General features: G+C 43.6%; 1 protein-coding gene and 1 long non-coding RNA gene across 5 annotated transcripts in view; both read right to left on the bottom strand.

Moving 5' to 3' along the window:
• ZNF217 (zinc finger protein 217) overlaps positions 1-5,054 on the bottom strand; it is a 39,650-nt gene extending 34,596 nt beyond the window's left edge. The window contains exons 1-2 of one of the 3 annotated variants that reach the window (XM_079785187.1): positions 4,892-5,054; positions 3,341-3,541 (exon numbers count right to left, since the gene is read on the bottom strand). The gene's annotated coding sequence lies outside the window, so the exon portion shown is untranslated. Of the gene's footprint in view, positions 1-3,340; positions 3,683-4,891 lie in introns of those variants that run through there. The other 2 variants (XM_079785189.1, XM_079785188.1) reach the window with 2 other exon arrangements.
• A 7,652-nt stretch (positions 5,055-12,706) lies between these two features.
• Positions 12,707-16,058, bottom strand: LOC307106800. Of its 2 annotated transcripts, none has more exons than XR_013814144.1 (3): positions 15,968-16,058; positions 14,496-14,750; positions 12,707-13,415 (listed from the first exon to the last, which is right to left on the bottom strand). It is a non-coding gene; the product is annotated as an uncharacterized lncRNA (long non-coding RNA). The 2 variants fall into 2 exon arrangements; XR_013814145.1 differs by lacking the exon at positions 15,968-16,058 and adding an exon at positions 15,052-15,572.
• Between the last annotated feature and the right edge of the window lie 243 nt (positions 16,059-16,301).

The following is a 16,301-nucleotide window of genomic DNA, read 5'->3' as shown; positions in this document are numbered from 1 at the left end:
GGTATGTGTGTGTCTATACATATACTATGCACAAATACATACCTATGTTTACATGCACACAAATATACATGCTGATCATTTCATAATATATAAATATCAAATAATAGTTACATACCTGACATTAATATAATGTTATATGTCAACTGTACCTAAATAAGCAAATAAATAGAAAGAAAGGCCCAGCCAGCCTGGCTCTGTGGTTGAGCATTGTCCCATGCACCAAGAGGTCACTGGTTCAATTCCCAGTCAGGGCACATGCCGGGGTTGTGGGCTCGGTCCTCCGTAGGGGGCATATAGGAGGCAGCCGATCAGTGTCTCTCATCAATTTTCTTTTTTTATTGGTTTCAGAGAGGAAGGGAGAGGGAGAGATAGATGCATCAATGATGAGAGAGAATCATTGATCGGCTGCTTCCTTCGGGGCCCCTACTGGGGATCCAGTTGGCAACCCAAGCATGTGCCCTTGACTGGAACCCAGGACCCTTCAGTCCGAAGGCGGATGCTCTATCCACTAAGCCAAACCAGCTAGAGCTTTCATCAATTTTCTCTCTCCCTCTTCCTTCCTCTTGTTTAAAATCAATGAAAACATATTTTTAAAACAGAAAAAAAAGGAAAGAAATACGGAAATATATGAAAATTGGGAAGAACCTTACCAAAAGTGATTATTTCTCAGTTGTGGGCAAGGCCCAGGACCAATTTTTATCTTTTTACTGGTAAAACATATTCATATTTTACCTGTATAATTAAAACGTAGTTGCCTATTAACACAGAATTCCACTCTGAGGGCGGGCCTCCAGGACAGGAAGAGGCGGGGCCTAGGCACAGTGTGGAAGGAGGGGGGTGGGGTTTAAAAATGGCCCTGTGGGAGTAGAGTTGGTTTAAGCCCCGCCCAATACAAGATTGCTGGTCCCATTGGGTCAGAGCACATACAAAAATCAACCAATGAATGCATAAATAAATGGAACAACAAACTGATGATTCTCTCTCCCTTCCTCTCTCTCATTAAAACCAAGAAATAAATTTTTTCTAAATTAACAGAATCCCAAACCTTTCAATGCCCTGGGGAATAAAAAATGGTGACTAAAATGTTTAGGATTTCCATATACTAGCTTCAGATAAACACTCGAGAAACCACTGCTTACCCACCTCCTTGCTCTGTGCCCGATGCCTGACCCCCCCCCCCCGCCCCACCCCACGCTGACTCTCCCCAAACCACGTGCCATGTATGTGCCAAAACCAGTCTGCACCCATCCTGCCAGCCCCCAAGGCCCACCCCCAGGGCCCGCACCGTCTCTTGGGTCAGTCACCCTTTGTCCAGTGTCTCCTTTATAACATTTGCTGGGTTATGCCTCGACCTGGACGTGTGCTCGACCTACCAGCTGACTAGATTGCAGGCCCCTCAGCGGGAGGGCCCATTTCCTCCACACGGTGGAATATGGCCGCACACAGGAAGTGTCCCAATACACAGCTGTTCTGTTTGATTAAATAAACATGCCCCTGGATTCTGTCATCCACTCATTCGCTTACTTTCTCACTCATTCCATATTTACCAAGCACCTTCCAGGTACCAGCCACTGTTCTAGGTGCCGGGGATGCAGCAGGAAAGCAACCCCATCCTGGTGGAGTTAACATGGTGCATTAAATGAGATTCTAGCGCATCAAATGTTAATGCTACGGTGAAAACTAAGAACCTATTGCCTTAGGTGCCTTGGGGTATAGGCCGAAGGGTAGGTGCTGTTATTTACCTGAGTGAAGGGAGGAGAAGGAGTAGGTGGGGGTGATGTTAAATAGGCTAGGCCAGGAAGACTGCACAGGTGAAGGCACCTGAGTAAAGATCTGAAGGGGGAACAGTGAGAGCCATTCGGAGTTCTGGGCAGAGGGCATTCCAGGCTAAGGCACTGACATGCAAAGACCCGGAGGCAATGTGCCCAGTGGCTCAAGGAACAGCAAGGAAGCCAGCACGTTATGGTGGCTTGTGTGGAGTAAGAAGAGGAGACAAGTCCGAAAATTGCGATGGGGTTGTTGGGTCCTTGTAAAGACCAGATTTTAAGGGCGGTTGGGGAGGTAGAAGAGGATAGAGGAGGGAGACTTGACTTGGAGTGATAAACACAATACAATATACAGATGATGTGCTATAGAACTGTACACCTGAAACCTATATAGTTTTATTAACCAATGTCACCCCGATAAATTCAATTTAAAAAATAATAATAAAAATAAAAGGACAGAAAAGAAAAAAAAAAAAAACGACCACATTTTACTATGAATGAACCTAAGAGTCATAATGAGCAGAGGAATAATGCCCTGGCTCAAATATTAAGAGGATTTGTAAACAGACTGATAAAACCAAGGATACGCCTAAAATAGTAATGCTGATCATCTCCTCTGCTGAAATCATTCGGATATTTAAGGGTGTTCATATTTTTGGTTTACTTTTACAGCAACGATGATAATAGTAAAAGTAAGAAGAGATAAGGATAAGAAAAGGGGGAAGTAATACAATTTATTGAGCCCCTGCTGTGTGCCAGTCTTAACTCCACAGGTAATTGATCCGATCATAGTGTTACTTAGTTCTCCTAATAACCTGTATATTAATGCATTGGGCAGGTGAGGAAACTGGAGCCATCAGAGGTTAACCCGCTTTCTGACTTACCAACTTCTCTAACTTCCTTGAGGTTCTATAACAAGAATAAAGTGGAATTCTAACCTGATCCAATAGCCCACGCTGACTCATGCCATTCTTATCTATACTAAGTGGTTGACCTTGGCTTTAGGAGAAGAGAGAATAACAACAGCTAACATTGACTACCTACTTATGATAGGCACCATTTCTGGATACCTAGGCAGAGTCAGGACCCATCACCCAGATGAGAAACCTGTGCCTGAGTGGTGATACAGGTAGGGAGCCCTTGGATCTGGCTTTCTGGGTTCAAACCAAGACTCTGGGCTCGCAGCCTCTGGCACCTCCCTTGACCTCCCTTTGCCTCTGTGTCCCCATTTTACAGATGGAGGTAAATGCATTCCCCGACAAGTATATTTGGGTGGAATAAACAAGTCCTCACTTGTAAAATTCTCCAGGGGAATTAGGCACCTAGCAAGCACGCAACGAAGACAAGCTGTTCTGAAGACCACTGCCCGCAGGCAGCAGCTCGCAGGCCTGCACAGCCAGGTCTGGTTTTCACCTCCGCAGGGCCCAGCGAGGTCCTTACTCCCCGGCGGGGGCAGAGAAGCGAGTAAGTCTATTGCGGGCAAGACAGTCGTATTTGGACCCAGATTTGTCTGCTCCAGAACTTGAATAACTCGCAATCATCACCAACCAATATAGACAATGCACGGAACATACCAGGATCTGGGGGGTCCGCAGGGGGCTGGGAGACCGCCGGCCGTCCGGAGTCCGATGGGCACCTTCTCCAAGCGAGACCTGAGAGACCCTGCAGGAGGCAGGCGTGCGAGAACTGGCTGAGCTCCAAGTCTCCGTCCGCAATATAACGTGTGCCCTCTCCAGCCACGCCCTCAGAGAGGATGCTGGGATTGGGGGGAAATGCTGGGGAAGAGATTAAAGTCAGAGCCACACCCCTGATAGGCTAACGTGATCAAAAAATCAGGAGTCTAGACCCAAGCTCAGCTGCCCTAATGTCAATAGTTGACCCAAAGCTACCCCCCCTCGCCACTCCACTATCAGCTGAGGGGCTTTTTGGCCCAGCAGCTCCCACTGCGAACACAGCAGGTTTTCCCAGAAACCAGAACTGGATAAAACAGGCCCCAGAACCTGGCTGCATCCCAGTGCTCTGCTACTGGGGGACCTCAGGCCAGTGACCCAACCTCTGGGCCTCACCTGTGAAATGGGAATAACACTGCCGCCCAGCACACCGGGCACTTCTGAGCATTAAATAAACCAATTGTGATGAAATCTTACAACTGCCTGGTGCGTGGTGATCACTCAATAAATGTCATTCAGAATGACATTAGCCATTACTCTTCCTCAAGTGTCTGTCCCTATTCTAAAACAGCCTCAGCTTAACTAAATCCCTCTGGAATCTTTGACTCTTTACAAAATGTGGTTAGCACATTTTGTTGACATATATACAATATATATTATACAGAATTATTTATATACATTATATATATTTTATATGTATTTAACATACCACGCCTGCATGTCCTCTTAAAAATATTTTAAGAGATTATGTTTTGTCCCCACTTGCTTTGAGGAAGGACTTCAGCCTCTGAATGGGGTGAAAACAGTGAAAAGCGAGTGAGAATAACAGGACCATCTTTCCTGAGCTTCCCTCCCACCCCACCCCCCCACCCCCAAAAAAAAAGAGAGAGAGAAAGAAAAAGAAAATAAAGATTCAGATGTTGGGCTTTTAAAGACCATCCTGCTAAATATGTTCTTATCAAGTTCCTCCTTTTTTTTTTCTCCCCCATAAACACGACAGTAATGAGAGTTTTTCTTTCTCCCTGACTCCAAACACACACACACACACACACACATACAAATCTGTCACATAAATTTCTCAAGCCCCATACAACTGACTTTTCTACAAGGATTTGTAACTGATATGCTATATTCTTTAAAGAAAATAAGCATTTTATGCGCCGAAATCAACAGCCACTGAGGCAATTTTATTGGAAGTCAACAAATAAGAACAACGTGTCCCCAAGGAAACAAAGTAGAATTTGGACTCGAAGCTAAAATGGCTCTGCCTTAATCCTCTGTTACCCAGTACCGTGGGGCTGCGTTTACAGGAAACGCCTGCCACCAAAGTTTTCTGCTAGTTTTCAACCGTATTTTTTGCATCCTCAACCCGGCCAGATGGAAACATAGAAAATACCCAGCTTTAAATAAAAAGAAAAAAAAAAAAATCGCAAAGGAAACGAAGAGAACGCTGACCTGTTCATTTCTACCTTCTCGAGGATGGGAAGAGGCCAGAAGGAACGCGGCGCCCCTCCCCCGCCAGGACGGCTTCCCGGGGGGTGGAAACTATCTCATTACCACATTTTCAAATAGACCGGTTTCTCTTCTAATCAAAGTTAGTTTGCGGTTGTTTGGCAGTCTGCGCATGCCGTGTTTGCAGGGCTGGAGGAAAATGTGTCTTTATTTATTCTGAGATGGTTACAAACCTAAGCCAGCCCTAGCCAATGATTTTATAAGAGCCCTGAAAAGCGCTGCCTTTAAACGCGGTAAGAGAGGCGCTCTCATCCTTTGTAAGTGGAAGTGTAAATTGGCACAGTCCTTTTGTAAACAACTCGGGGAGACGAGTCAAGGGCCTGGCCGTGTTCGTACATTTGGGTGCAGCAATAACACTCCTGGACGAGTCCTAGGGAAACAGCCCCGACCAAGGAGAGGTGTTGTGAACAAAGATATGCATGGCAACAAATCTACTGTGAGAGGAAGAAAAACACACACACACACTCGCTCCATATATACGTGGAAACAGACCGATAGAGGAATAGCTAATCACCCCAGCTTACCCCACACACATACACACACTTGCACACAGCCATTTCGCAATTAGAAAGTTTTGAAAAATTTGCTATTGGGAAATAGTTATATCAAACTGAAAACAAATCAAGATGCAAAATCGTATTTTTAACAAACTATACATATAATGTATATATGTATTATATATTTTTTTTAGTAAGCAAAAAGGGAGAATGTAGGTATACATTAAAATTTTAACTTGTTTTCTTATCAGGGAAATTTTAGTATGGACATGCTGAGAACAATCATTAGCTGTGATAGTGGCACTATGGGTTATTAGAAAAAGTATATATATTTTTAGAGACATGTACTGAAGCATTTAGGAGAATGACATAATACGTTGGAATTTGTAATACTTTAACAAACTTTAAAAAACAAGAATTGAAGCAAATATGCTTAACAAGTTGAAACTGCAGAACTGGGTGTTGGGGATGAGGGTTCATTTTATTATTATTCTCTCTACTTTTGTGTACATTTCAAAAATTTTAGGTGGGCAGGGGTGGGCTAGAAGGGGGTCACTGGGGGGAAGGGGGACATACGTAATACTTTTAACAATAAAGATTTAATTTTTTTAATTGTATGTAGTTTTTTTTTATAGCCATATATGGCTAGTGGCCAAACATACAAAATTGTAAATGGCTGTCTTTTGATTATGAGATCTGCACCACCTTTTCCTACCTCCTCTTTTTCTTGAATTATGTCTTTACACTATGCCTGTATTACATTTGAAATAAATGAAATTCACTTGACTTCTTTTTCCAAAAAGAAATTAAAAACAAGGGTTGACAGAGATGTTTTTATTGCTGAGTAATAGCAGTGAATCGTCAGAGTGCTATGATAAGGCTGTGTACCTGAAAATGTGAGCTCATAAATGGCCCACATCTAGTCTATGGGATAGCACCATGCCATCAGAGGAGGAGATGATGCTGGAATACAATCAGCTGATAAAAGGCCAGCGGCCAGGAGCCATTTTAAAGATTAGGAAACATTTAAACACACACACACACACACACATATCACATCTTGCCTCTTAAATGTTAAGTGGCAAGATATTCTGGTTTTCTTTCTGAAGTCTCATGCAACCCTCATGTGAGCAGCACAGAGTCCCACATACCGCCCAGCTGACTCAGAAGGAAGGGTTCCACATTCCTTAATTAGCACCAGCAGCACTTCCTGCGTGGAGTTTCCCATTTCATCCAGCTACTCAGCTGGCCCGGCACACCCCACGAGCTCAGAGCTCAGTAGAGGATTTCCATAACGTCTGGAAATCTGCATAGTGTTAATTAATTTGTTTTATTAAGCTGCTTTACTTTGTTTTTATTTCATCCTATTTTATTCTACAAGACTCTGTTCCACTGTAGCCTCATTTTTGCAGATTGAAGATGCCGTGGTGACCTTATGCATATTCTTTGTTTCGGGACTTCGTGGGGTCACAGTTGGGAGCAGCATAAATGAACACTTAAAAATACAGTTCTCTCCCTGCCGGTGTGGCTCAGTGGTTGGGCATTGACCCATGAACTGGTTCAATTTCTGGTCAGGGCACATGCCCAGTTTTTGGGCCTAATCCCCAGTAAGGGGCGTGCAGGAGGCAGCCGATCAATGTTTCTCTCACTGATATTTCTATCTCTTTAGCCCTTTCCCTTCCTCTATAAAAATCAATAAAAATATATTTTAAAAATTAAAAAAAAACAATAAAATAGTTCTCTTCATTATTAATAGACCAAAGATTCAAAGTAACATACCAGGCCAGAGGTTTCTTTTTTAGTATGAATTACCTTAAATTAAGTTCCCAATTTGTACTCAAGTTCTCTAGCAGAATTCATACAGGATGCAAGATTTCTAAACAGGATCACAATATTCCAATGTGATGTCTTTGATCATCTTTGACAAGATTGCAACCTTAACTGAAATGTCAGATTCTCAGGAAACATTCTCCGTGTAAAGATTGGATTTCAAAAAGATTGGATTTTTAAAAGATTAGATTTTAAAGAGATTGTATTTAACCCTTATTAACAATTATTTACTTTGAACTTGAGGTTTTAAAGAAATGTAAAATAACTCCAAGCAGGTGATTTGACAGAAAAAAATTCTTTGGAAAATATTATTTTTGCACTTTGAGGGATCCTCACTCAGTCTATGCTACAATGCATTATTCCATTTTCCCCTTTCAGTTATTTCTTCCTTTAAAAATTTTTAATATAAAAAAACAATAATTTTTTAAATATATATGTATTTTAATTGATTTCAGAGCGAGGGAGAGGGAGAGAGAAACATCAATGAGAGAAAATATTGATCACCTCCTGCACGCCCCCTACTGGGGATCGAACTGGAAACCTGGGAAGATGCCCTGACAGGGAATCAAACCATAACCTCCTGGTTCATAGGTCAACGCTCAACCACTGAGCCATGCCCGCAGGGCACCTCCTCCCCTTTTTTTATATTTATTGATTGATTTGAAAGAGAGGGAGAGAAGAGAGAAAAATTTGTTGTTCCACTTAGTTATGCATTCATTGGTTGATTTTCGTATGTGCCCTGACCTAGGATCAAATCTGAAAATTGGCATATCCGATGACACTCTAACCAACCGAGCCACCCAACCAGGGCAGTTATTTCTTTCTTAAACTATGTCTTCTCAAAGAATTCTTCTCTTCTTTGACCACCAGGTTGATAGCTTGATATTTGTTTTTAATTAATTACTTCAGCTGTAAATTAGAGGATAAAAAAAGCCCACAGTCTTAAACCCCAACAGAAAGCACATGTGTTCGCCTTAGTGGCAAACCTGCCTTCTCAGGTGTCTCAGAAAGAGCAAAGAAGGTCTACTTAGGAATTTTATTTCTTCTTATGACATCGCCTGGCATTTGGGAATGTCTGAAGGTATTTAGTGGGATAGACCACCCCTGCATTGGATCTCTTAGGAATGAAAGCCTTTCCTTCTGATCCCTGAGAGTAATGAATTACTTCTACCACTAAGAGAGAATTAGGATGAAAAATATATTTTAAAATACGTTTACTGTGGGAAAGGAAGAAGAAAGAAGAAAGGAGAAGGAGAAGGAGGAGGAGATGGAGGAGGAGGGGGAGGGGGAGGGGGAGGGGAAGGGGGAGGGGGGAGGAGGAGGAGGAGGAGGGGAAGGGGGAGGGGGAGGAGGAGAGTACATTTACTTAAAATCACAATTATGTCAAGTTGATTCCAGAGCAAAGGGTGCATTTAAATAGACCTTGGGCTTTTGGTGTTCGTGGGTCATGTAAGAGCAACAATTTGATTCTAACCCTGACTCAGTTTCCCCACTCCCACCTTATATCATAAGATACTACGAGGGTGCATGAAAGGTGCCCTATGACTGTGATATTGTCTTTTTTTAAAAATGAGATTTATTCTTTCTGTTGTTGTTAATCCTCACCCAAGGATATTTTTAGAGAGAGTGGAAGGGAGAGGGAGACAGAGAGAAACATCTATATGAAAGCAACACAGGAATTGGTTACCTCCCACATGCTCCCTGATTAGGGTGGGGATGGAGCCTACAACTGAGGTCTGTGTCCTTGACCTTTTAACCAGAATCGAACCCAAGATCCTGGGCCGGCACTCTATCCACTGAGCCAAACAGCTAGGGCTAGGATGTTGTCTTTATGGAGACAAACAGATGTCATAGTTGTTGTTTTTCTTTAAAATATTGTTTATAAACACAGTACAGGAGGAGGAGGGTAGTGGTAGTGGAAGAGGACATAGAGGTTTAGATAAACGGTGATGGAAAAAATTAATTAATTAATAATAAAATCTATGCTGTTTCAAAAATAAAAATAAAAACAGTACATTGTAAGTTCTGATCCTGAACCCAAGAAGCTGAGTTTTCTTTTACCTCCGAAGAAATCACGATTGAAATAAAATTGTTCTTATGAATATTTGGGGGATGGCATTCATATCAAACAGAGTTTCGCTTGAGACAAAAATGATATTTCAATTTACTCTAACATTTTGTTTCCTTCCATTTCTGTATATTAGAAAACAATGTCTGCTCTTCACTTTACTTTTCCAAGTTATTAAAGATGTTGTGTCTATATTAGTTTTCAAGTATGTGGCAAAATATTGCAAATTCCTCAGAGAAAGCTGGCATTTTACCCTGTAATCATTCAAAGCTTCGACTTTGAACACAGGACACCCGCCGTCCGCAGTGCATTCTTTTACACAGAACCCAGCGTGCAGGATGCCCACCTGGTGTCATTCAACGGCCTGAACTCATCTCAGCAGACGAGTCATGGCTGGGGCACCACCACCGCTCCCTCATCACGGAGCTGGGCCTGCGCCGGTGCCACGTCTGTTAGATAGTGACCTGCGAGACCTCCTGGCCGTGGTGATATTTCTTCTCCTATCAGTGGATCAGAAGTTAGAGTATTTCCTTAGTCACAGAAACTGGCCGTTTATTGGGATGTTCTCAGCAGGAACTACAGTTGAAGATAACAAAATGGTTATTTAAACATGAATGCAAAAAAAAAAATACTTTGTTCTTGGGAGTTTAAGATTATTTTGCTATTTTCTGACTCATAAACTTTTAATTGTTTTTAAGAGTGGAGATCTGATTTTTTTTTCATTCCTTCCTATGACATTTGAACATTTAAAAAGCCTTTTGAAAGCATTTATGTGTTCTGACCAGCCAGCAACCCTTAATATCGTCTGTAGTTCCTAAGATTAAGAAAATAGGAGAAAGCTAGAGAGATTTGGCAAGCAAGTATGTAATAATCTGGCAAGGACATTCTTGAGCAAGAGTGTATGCGTTTCAGTTTTATTGGAACAGTTGAAAGCAATTAAAATGTTTTTCCCCCTCAAACTTATTTTTGTCCTTTTTACTTTTAAGTACACACAGCATACAACTGAAAAGTAACATTACAAGTGTTAATGGATTATTAAGCTGATCAAGCCAGTGGCTGCTGCCAGGGGATTTGTAGAATACGTACTGATAGTGTCTGTGGTCCATTCTCAGGCTTTTTGCAGGTGTCAAAACGCACCCACTAAAAAAGCCAATCAGCCCTGGCTGGTTTGGCTCAGTGGATAGAGCATCGGCCTGCAGACTGAAGGTCCCAGGTTCAATTCTGGTTGAGGGCACATGCTCGGGGTTGCAGGCTCAATCCCTAGTGGGGGACGTGCAGGAGACAGCTGATCAATGATTCTCCCTCATCATTCTCTCTCTCTCTCTCCCCCTTCCTCTCTGAAATCAATAAAAATATATTTAAAATAAATAAATAAAAATAAGCCAATCAGACCCTCAATATCCAAGTTTAATTTAAATGTATTGAACTGGTACAGAATTTCCTGCATAAAATTAAAAGTACCATTTCCCAAACTGTGGGGATAGGCGTGGAAATTATATAGGTATTATTGGTTAAACTCTACTTAAATGTGTGTTGGACAAATTTAAGTAGAATATAGTAGATGCCACAGTAGATAAATCAGAGCAATTTGGGATAACTGAGCAAAAAGTAGAAGAATGTTGTTATTAGGCCTATGTACCTGCCATATATTAAGTATAAGAATTCTCAAAGTTGGCAATATCCTTAGAAAAGGCCAGAGAATACAGTCTAGTATGCAATGTAAAACCTTAAAAATACTTTACTTTTATGACTAGAAATCCTTATTGCTTATTATACAAAGTTTGAAACCTACAGAAATCACCCATAGGGCCAACATACAACACTCAGAAACAACTGCCGTTGCCATGATGGTTTTTGCTTGCAGCTTTATTTTTATTTTTTTTTAATTTTATTTATTTTTAGAAAGAGAGGCAAGGGGAGAGAGAGAAAGAGAAAAATATCAATTTGTTGTCCCATTTATTCATGCACCCGTTGATTGATCCCCATATGTGCCCTGACCAGGGATTGAACCCACAACCTTGAGGTATCAGATTGATACTCTAACCAGCTGAGCTACCCAGCCAGTGCTGCTTGTGGCTCTTGAAAGATGGCTTAGTAGTTGGTCGCATCCTGCTTTTTCACCTGATCTTTTCCAATGATGATTTCCCTCAGGTGTTAAAAATGTTTGCTTCTTCGATCATGTCTTGTTTTCTTTCTCTTCTACAAATTGCCCATCTCCCCTCGCCTCCCTCCCGCAACTCCTCTGGTCAAGTAGGATGGGGCAGAAAAAACTGAAAAGGTTTCACTGACAGTTGAATTAAAACCCTCACAGGTAAAGACTGTCATACCCCAACCCTCTTTATTTTTTAAATCCTTCTGTATCTTAGGGTATTTCAGAGGGAATTAGCCAGGAATAAAGACTACAAAAATGTATTCACGTTATAAAGGGAAACCAAATTGACAGGGTAGTTATCTCCTTTAAAAAAATCTTCACTCTGGTCTTAGTGGTGACCTCTAGGAAGGGGACCCGAGAGGCTGGGAACCAGAGGGGCAGGGGGGGTGGGGGGGGGCGAGGACTAGCTTTTTCTGGGTCCCCTTTGTATCTCTTGAATTGGATACCAGAAGCAGACATTAACTTCTTTTAAAAAACACATATGAGGCTGTGCTTTTTAAGTACAGTCATGCATGTGTATGTATGATCATCTTAAGGGACCAGCTCATTAAAATAAGCCACCTCTCTCTGTCAGTACATCCAGTCCTTATCACCCCTCCCTTGTTTCATTTTCCATTTCAAAATCCAACTTTATTTGGGGAGCCAGGGTGGGGGCGGGGGTGCACACAACTCTAAACAGGAAACCTGCTTCATCTTGACAAATGGTCCCCAAACTAGATTAAATACCCATATAAAAGAAAACACGGAAGATACTTATGAAACGAATCTTTATAGCATCTGAATGGTTTTGAGTGTATTTCTCGAATCCTCTGGACACTTCCCACATTGATCTTTTTTTTTTTTAATTGATTTTAATTGGGTGCCACAAGGGGGCTCCTGCAGGCCCCTGCCTCCATGAGCTTGTGTGTGACTAATGTAGACATTTTCTGAAGCATTTATTCAAATCCATTCTCTTTCTGAGTCAGTATGGACTTTGCTCATCTATTTCCTAGAACTCTGTCCACCTTACATGGATGAGCAATGGTAATGAAGCACAGCTTTTGCCAGAGCCCAACATGGGCAAATACATGCCTGCACAGACATAAATAAGACGCACAGTGTGAGCTCTCCCTCCCAAATGACGAGTCATTCTGGCTTTCATTCACAGGACTCAGGGCTGCAAGATCTGTAATTTGAGATAGCGCTGAGGATCTACTATGGGGCGCCTCTCTCTCTCTCTCTCTCTCTCTCTCTCTCTCTCTCTGTCTGACTGTGGGTCTGACTTGGAAGAGGAGCCAGGGACCCACTCACGAGGAGTCCAGCCACCCAGGCAGGCCACTCCTGAAACCTGAGTAGTGACAGATCAGTCCTGACCTAGCACACCACCCTGGATGACAAAAAGTTTGATTGTGCAATTCTCCCAGTAAGATGACCTGAGGCTAGTCCCGTGTTTGCATTCTACATACTAGCAAACGTGTTGGCTGTGTTTTGGCTTCTGCCACACAAAGCACTTTTTGCTGGTTAACATGGCTTGAAAGGCCGGGCCTTCTCCAGAGATTGTACTTGGAGAACAGGAGGTGAAAGTTGGGATTTTTCTCTTCCTCCTCCTTTTTTTCCCCCCTCCTGCTTTAAAAACAAGATAAGCCTGTATGCAAATAGAGTCCGCCGTAACCACAGTAACATTCTCCACGTTATTTATCGGATTGCAGCGTCTTCCTTCACCCGTTTAAGCTCTATTTGCATACCTTTCACATTAGCAACATTTATTCCGTAATGAGTCACTGGAGACGTCCTCTGGGTTTATGGCTCCGAGCTGGAGTCCCCGGCCCGGAAGCCTGGATGTCTTCCTTCTGTATCAAAACTTAGGGCTGCCGACGGGCAAAGGCAGGAAGACACAGCTTTCATTTGTTTTTCTTGTTGTTGTTGTTTTTCCTTTTAATTCTAAAATTGAAATGTACCCAAATTAAAGATAATATTTGAAACATATTTAGTTATGTATTTCACACCCTAAAGCAATACACTGGATGATATCCTCATTTTAGAAAGAAATAAATACCAGGCTATTCTCTTCTAATCTCTTATTAAAACGTAACTGGTTCATATTGTGTGAGTTTAAGGTTGTGTCAATCTGATACATTATATTTTGAATATTTTTAAATAGGAAAAAAAAAAAAGAAAAGAGAAAGAAAGAGACAACCTCGGTACTTTTCTCAGAAAGAACAGGAAGCCTGAAGGAGGAAGTCTATGACAGGTTATTTTTCAACAAGCCCCCGTTATCAAGTGAATAAAATTCCTGGGGAAGCCATAAAAATGGAGGCTGGAGGGAGGACGCCGGGTTCAGAGAGCACCAGGGCTCCTCCATGTTTAGAACCTCTTTTCAGAGCTAAGTTATTAATGAAAGCCCATTATTGCACTTTTCCAGAAGGAAACACTGAGTCATTCATGAAATGATCTAAGATTTCGAAACTTGCTTACACCATTTTTTTTTCCTCCTCCTCTCCTACCTGTGCCAAAAGCAGGCTCAGAGAAGCCAACCAGTAGCTGGAGGAATTTAACAGACTCCTGATGCCCCGAGGGATGTCCGGCAGGGTGGTGGGCTCAGCAGCGCCCCCGCTGCCCGCCGGGGCCTGGGGAGGGGGGGCTCTGTCCCCTCCTGGGGGGCGGGGGCAGTGATTAATTAGCTCTGGCACAGCCACGCTTTGGCCATACCCTTGGCCTGCCGCCAGGTTTCATGTGGGACAGCAAAAGGGTGTGGGCTCCCAGATAGGCAGGCGTGTTTTTAGGAGATGTTGCACGTTCAGGGCCAGAGCCCGAGAGAATTTGGCCAGAGACGGGGTACAGATGAGGATGTGCTTGGCGTGGAAATACCACCTTCTGGATCCGTTTATCAAGAGCACTTAAGAGGACACACTTATCCGTGTCCGAAGGCAGTCCACACATGCTTGGGTCAGGTCAGGACTCCACTGTGAGCGAGGTGACTAACTGTAATTGAAAAATAAGATTATAAAAAACCAAACATACCTTCGAGGGAGGTGGCTTTAGCCTCAGGACAGCGTCACCTTGTCTCTTTCTGGCTGAGGGACCTATTTTTCAAAACATGACTTTGGAGAAAGGCACGAGGTGAAACCATCCACGTTTCTGAATAGGCCCATTGGCAGCAGCTCATTTCGCTTCACAAACAGCTGGAAATCCATGGAGATAAATAATGTCGACCAGGAAGCAATGTTTTGATCCAGGCAATACAGAGAAGCTTGGAATTGTGCCTCCTGCCGGGTTCTGTTAAAAGGATTTCACAGACACGTTATCTTCATATCACTCTGCGAGTTTTAGAGAGGGGACCTCAGAGAGACCGTCACCTTCCCAAGGTCACAGAGTTAATCAATTGCAGAGCCCAGACTTCAGTCCAGGGTCCGGGCAGAGTGCTGGGCCCCCACACCCCGCCCCCTCGTCCTGTCCCCTGTAACCTGGGCGTGAGTGCTCTCTGCTGAGTGTCCGGGCTCTGGGAGCTCCTGGGCCTGTGGCTATGTAAGCCAGCCCAGAATTCCCAAGGAATATTCGCCTTGTTTCTGCTTCCTACCTTGAAGATCCTGTCCTTTTTCACAACGGAGGATGTACCCATTTGAGAAGGAAGTGGTCTCCATTCTAGTGTTTGTGCAGAATGGCTTCCTCTTTTTCTCCTTGCGTTTATTTTGCTATTATTTTATTCCAACATCTTTAAAAAAAGAAAAATCCCAGATTCTGCACCACAGAGGAGGGACTTTTTCAAACCCTTTCTCCTCTGCTGAGATGGTTCTAACAATTCCCAATGATTTTTAATTTCCTCTCTGGATGTATATTTTTCACTTTTTTTTTTACAATGATCTTTTGTCATTTAGGACAAAACACTATTTTTAAGGCCTCTCTTATTTGTTGGTCACTCACACTGCCTAAGTCACACAATGGGTGGTTATCCCTGGCGCCAACGGGAAAAAATGCTGCCGTTTCCTGACCAGGCGGACAGTTGCTGAGGGCTCCCCCAGACTCTGCCCCGTAGGAGAGTTACCAACGGGTGGTTCTGGTGCCGTCTTTCTCCAGGGATTTTTGTAAAATCCCCCGGAGACCTTGACCATTCTGTGTCGGCGGCGTTCACAGCCCCGGGAGCGGGCCGGGCGCTGCGGGAGGAATACGGCTTTATTCCTCCGCTGGAAGTCCCTCCTCCCTGCCGGCCGGCCCGGGAGAGGTCAGCATTTTCTGTCCCTCTGTCCCTCCCTGGCACTCCTCCCTGCAGAAGAGCTGTCCTCCACGCGCGATTCCACTTTCAACATAAGTAAAAGAAAGCATTGTTCTTTCAGTAACCGCCTCCCCGTTCCCCCCCCCCCCCCCCCCCCCGCACCTCCTCCCAAGGTTCCAGATCCCTCCCTCCTGCATGGACTCTTATTTCAGAGCAGCAGCCACTGGGGGAGGGGGACTTGTCCCCAAGCCACGCCATGCTCTCCCGGCACACAGGTTCATACCTTGCCATTCCAAGTGTCTGATATGCATTAGCCCCGTGAATCCTTACTGCCGCCCTAAGGGACAATTCCCATGGTACAGAGGAGTCAACGGAGGCACAGAAATGCTAACCAACCTGCCAGAGAGCACACAGCTCAGCTGCCCTGCTGACTCATTATTCTTTGCTGCCTCCAGGCATCAAGCCAGCCTGCAAACCTTCCATGGAGGGGGCTCGCTGACCTCTTTCCCAGGGGCAGAATTTTTTCAAATGTGCCAGGAGTGTAGGTGAGAGTCGGGAGTCTCAGTACAGAGACTGGGCTGACAGGAAGCCACTGAGAAAGGTGTGTGACATGGATG

This window comes from Cnephaeus nilssonii, assembly GCF_951640355.1.
Source record: "Cnephaeus nilssonii genome assembly, chromosome: 11".
NCBI lineage: Eukaryota > Metazoa > Chordata > Mammalia > Chiroptera > Vespertilionidae > Cnephaeus > Cnephaeus nilssonii.
Note: the sequence above shows the minus strand (reverse complement) of the source record. Positions and strands in the feature narration are given on the sequence as shown.